We start from the raw sequence: 5,363 nt of genomic DNA, 5'->3' as shown, positions 1-5,363 counted from the left end.
GGAATGTTCGATGAGCACTGTGTTTTTTGGGGGTGCCAGTTAAACCAGTGCCATTTGGGGGTGCCAGCTTATATAAGAAATGTGTAAAACTGTGCAAGAAGGCCGGATGGCTAAGCACTAAATAGCATAATGTAAAACCGTGCTAGAAGGCCGGATGGCTAAGCACTAAATAGCAGAAATACTTATAGACAATGGAATGTTCGATGAGCACTGTGTTTTTTGGGGGTGCCAGTTAAACCAGTGCCATTTGGGGGTGCCAGTTTATAAAAAATTTGTAAAACTGTGCAGGAAGGCCGGATGGCTAAGCACTAAATAGCATAATGTAAAACTGTGCTAGAAGGCCGGATGGCTAAGCACTAAATAGCAGAAATACTTATAGACAATGGAATGTTCGATGAGCACTGTGTTTTTTGGGGGTGCCAGTTAAACCAGTGCCATTTGGGGGTGCCAGTTTATAAAAAATTTGTAAAACTGTGCAAGAAGGCCGGATGGCTAAGCACTAAATAGCAGAGTGTAAAACTGTGCAAGAAGGCCGGATGGCTAAGCACTGAATAGCAGAGGCCCAATTACTTGGCAAACAGAGTAGCTTGAAGGAAGATTTAAAGCCAGCTTTCGGGAAAGGTAGGGCCAGTTTGGGAAAAAGAAAAAAGATATTGCCGCCTGAGAAGTGGGGGGAAAGAGAATAACGAAAGTACTTAGATGGGAAGCTGGTGGGCTAAGTGCTAAATAGCAGAGGCCCACTCACTTGGAAAACAGAGCAGCTGGGAGGATGTTTAAAGCCAGAATGGGGATAAGTAAAGCCAGCTTGGAAAAAGGAAAAGAAGATGGAAAAAGGAAAAGAAAATGGAGAGGCTAAGCCTGATTATGGACCAACAAAAACAAGATACAAACAAACAATGACGCATGAAACTGAATAACTTACCTGATGAGAGCGTTTGGAACAGCACTGAGTATGGGGGTGCCAATGTTTTCGAGCAGTGGGGGTGCCAATAGTCCAAATTTCAGGACATGAGTGGCCATTTTTTGAAAAATAATCTAAACAAAACTAAATGTTTAATTAACACTTTTTTTGGGGGTGCAATTTTATCCAGTGCCATTTGGGGGTGCCATTTGACAAATTCTGTCTTTATCCACTGCCTGGACAAAGGAGGGAAAGAGAAGAAGAAAAAACTGAGAAAGGAAGCTAATCGGCTAAGCGCTAAATATCAAAGACCCAATCACCTGGAAAACAGAGCATCTCGTGAAAAAGGATTAAAGCCAACATGGAAAAATGCAAAGCCAGTTTGGAAAATGGAAAAAGGAAAAGAAAATGGAAGGAAAGAGAAGAAGAAAAAACTGAGAAAGGAAGCTAATGGGCTAAGCGCTAATTAGCAAAGACCCAATCACCTGGAAAACAGAGCATCTCGTAAAAAAGGATTAAAGCCAACATGGAAAAATGCAAAGCCAGTTTGGAAAATGGAAAAAGGAAAAGAAAATGGAAGGAAAGAGAAGAAGAAAAAACTGAGAAAGGAAGCTAATGGGCTAAGCGCTAAATAGCAAAGACCCAATCACCTGGTGAACAGAACATCTCGTGAAAAAGGATTAAAGCCAACATGGAAAAATGTGCAGCCAGTTTGGAAAATGGAAAAAGGAAGAGAAAATGGTAAGTCTAAGCCTGATGAAGGTTTATATTAACCGAAACGTTGCAACAGACTTACCGTTAAAAATGACGTCATGGGGATCTGTGAAAAGGCAAATGTCCTGCATTAATGAATGAAATCAGAAGTCACTGGCTAAAATGAAAAAAAGGGGAAACACCCTCCATTTAAAAGGTCAAAAAGGGAAAGGGTTGCTAACAAGGGAAAGAGAGAGTGGGCAAATGTCCACTTCTCGCTAGCAAGAGAAAGAGAGAGTGGGCAAATGTCCAGTTCTCATCCGTAAAACAAAAAAAACACACGTTTAAGGGCAATTTTCCTGCCACTTGTCACCGGCGGCGGAGGAGATGTGAGTGCTTAGTGACTTGGAGTAGGCCAGTGCACAACGTGGGCTCCGGGCTTGTCTATATCTGAGTTTCCTTACCAATCCATAGCCCTAACCCTAACCCCAACCCCTCCCTAACCCTAACCCTAACCCTAACCCCAACCCCTCCCTAACCCTAACCCTAACCCCTCCCTAACCCTAACCCCAACCCCTCCCCAACCCTAACCCCTAACCCTAACCCCAACCCCTCCCTAACCCTAACCCTAACCCCAACCCCACCCTAACCCCAACCCCTCCCTAACCCTAACCCTAACCCCTAACCCTAACCCTAAACCCAACCCTAATCCCCACTCGGATTTTGACATGGTTCCTGGAGCTGCGTCTATTTCCCCTAACCTAACCCAGCCCGTGCCACCCCGAGTTGCTGCACTTGCATGGCCTTCTGCATATTTCCTGAACTGGCTAACTTACCTGATAAGAGAGTGCCAATAATTCTAATTTCATGACCTGAGTGGCCAATTTTGAAAAACACTTATAGAGAATGGAATGTTCGATGAGCACTGTGTTTTTTGGGGGTGCCAGTTAAACCAGTGCCATTTGGGGGTGCCAGCTTATATAAGAAATGTGTAAAACTGTGCAAGAAGGCCGGATGGCTAAGCACTAAATAGCATAATGTAAAACCGTGCTAGAAGGCCGGATGGCTAAGCACTAAATAGCAGAAATACTTATAGACAATGGAATGTTCGATGAGCACTGTGTTTTTTGGGGGTGCCAGTTAAACCAGTGCCATTTGGGGGTGCCAGTTTATAAAAAATTTGTAAAACTGTGCAGGAAGGCCGGATGGCTAAGCACTAAATAGCATAATGTAAAACTGTGCTAGAAGGCCGGATGGCTAAGCACTAAATAGCAGAAATACTTATAGACAATGGAATGTTCGATGAGCACTGTGTTTTTTGGGGGTGCCAGTTAAACCAGTGCCATTTGGGGGTGCCAGTTTATAAAAAATTTGTAAAACTGTGCAAGAAGGCCGGATGGCTAAGCACTAAATAGCAGAGTGTAAAACTGTGCAAGAAGGCCGGATGGCTAAGCACTGAATAGCAGAGGCCCAATTACTTGGCAAACAGAGTAGCTTGAAGGAAGATTTAAAGCCAGCTTTCGGGAAAGGTAGGGCCAGTTTGGGAAAAAGAAAAAAGATATTGCCGCCTGAGAAGTGGGGGGAAAGAGAATAACGAAAGTACTTAGATGGGAAGCTGGTGGGCTAAGTGCTAAATAGCAGAGGCCCACTCACTTGGAAAACAGAGCAGCTGGGAGGATGTTTAAAGCCAGAATGGGGATAAGTAAAGCCAGCTTGGAAAAAGGAAAAGAAGATGGAAAAAGGAAAAGAAAATGGAGAGGCTAAGCCTGATTATGGACCAACAAAAACAAGATACAAACAAACAATGACGCATGAAACTGAATAACTTACCTGATGAGAGCGTTTGGAACAGCACTGAGTATGGGGGTGCCAATGTTTTCGAGCAGTGGGGGTGCCAATAGTCCAAATTTCAGGACATGAGTGGCCATTTTTTGAAAAATAATCTAAACAAAACTAAATGTTTAATTAACACTTTTTTTGGGGGTGCAATTTTATCCAGTGCCATTTGGGGGTGCCATTTGACAAATTCTGTCTTTATCCACTGCCTGGACAAAGGAGGGAAAGAGAAGAAGAAAAAACTGAGAAAGGAAGCTAATCGGCTAAGCGCTAAATATCAAAGACCCAATCACCTGGAAAACAGAGCATCTCGTGAAAAAGGATTAAAGCCAACATGGAAAAATGCAAAGCCAGTTTGGAAAATGGAAAAAGGAAAAGAAAATGGAAGGAAAGAGAAGAAGAAAAAACTGAGAAAGGAAGCTAATGGGCTAAGCGCTAATTAGCAAAGACCCAATCACCTGGAAAACAGAGCATCTCGTAAAAAAGGATTAAAGCCAACATGGAAAAATGCAAAGCCAGTTTGGAAAATGGAAAAAGGAAAAGAAAATGGAAGGAAAGAGAAGAAGAAAAAACTGAGAAAGGAAGCTAATGGGCTAAGCGCTAAATAGCAAAGACCCAATCACCTGGTGAACAGAACATCTCGTGAAAAAGGATTAAAGCCAACATGGAAAAATGTGCAGCCAGTTTGGAAAATGGAAAAAGGAAGAGAAAATGGTAAGTCTAAGCCTGATGAAGGTTTATATTAACCGAAACGTTGCAACAGACTTACCGTTAAAAATGACGTCATGGGGATCTGTGAAAAGGCAAATGTCCTGCATTAATGAATGAAATCAGAAGTCACTGGCTAAAATGAAAAAAAAAGGGGAAACACCCTCCATTTAAAAGGTCAAAAAGGGAAAGGGTTGCTAACAAGGGAAAGAGAGAGTGGGCAAATGTCCACTTCTCGCTAGCAAGAGAAAGAGAGAGTGGGCAAATGTCCAGTTCTCATCCGTAAAACAAAAAAAACACACGTTTAAGGGCAATTTTCCTGCCACTTGTCACCGGCGGCGGAGGAGATGTGAGTGCTTAGTGACTTGGAGTAGGCCAGTGCACAACGTGGGCTCCGGGCTTGTCTATATCTGAGTTTCCTTACCAATCCATAGCCCTAACCCTAACCCCAACCCCTCCCTAACCCTAACCCTAACCCTAACCCCAACCCCTCCCTAACCCTAACCCTAACCCCTCCCTAACCCTAACCCCAACCCCTCCCCAACCCTAACCCCTAACCCTAACCCCAACCCCTCCCTAACCCTAACCCTAACCCCAACCCCACCCTAACCCCAACCCCTCCCTAACCCTAACCCTAACCCCTAACCCTAACCCTAAACCCAACCCTAATCCCCACTCGGATTTTGACATGGTTCCTGGAGCTGCGTCTATTTCCCCTAACCTAACCCAGCCCGTGCCACCCCGAGTTGCTGCACTTGCATGGCCTTCTGCATATTTCCTGAACTGGCTAACTTACCTGATAAGAGAGTGCCAATAATTCTAATTTCATGACCTGAGTGGCCAATTTTGAAAAACACTTATAGAGAATGGAATGTTCGATGAGCACTGTGTTTTTTGGGGGTGCCAGTTAAACCAGTGCCATTTGGGGGTGCCAGCTTATATAAGAAATGTGTAAAACTGTGCAAGAAGGCCGGATGGCTAAGCACTAAATAGCATAATGTAAAACCGTGCTAGAAGGCCGGATGGCTAAGCACTAAATAGCAGAAATACTTATAGACAATGGAATGTTCGATGAGCACTGTGTTTTTTGGGGGTGCCAGTTAAACCAGTGCCATTTGGGGGTGCCAGTTTATAAAAAATTTGTAAAACTGTGCAGGAAGGCCGGATGGCTAAGCACTAAATAGCATAATGTAAAACTGTGCTAGAAGGCCGGATGGCTAAGCAC

The sequence above is a fragment of the Silurus aristotelis genome (assembly GCF_946808225.1).
Source record: "Silurus aristotelis genome assembly, chromosome: 8".
NCBI lineage: Eukaryota > Metazoa > Chordata > Actinopteri > Siluriformes > Siluridae > Silurus > Silurus aristotelis.
Note: the sequence above shows the minus strand (reverse complement) of the source record.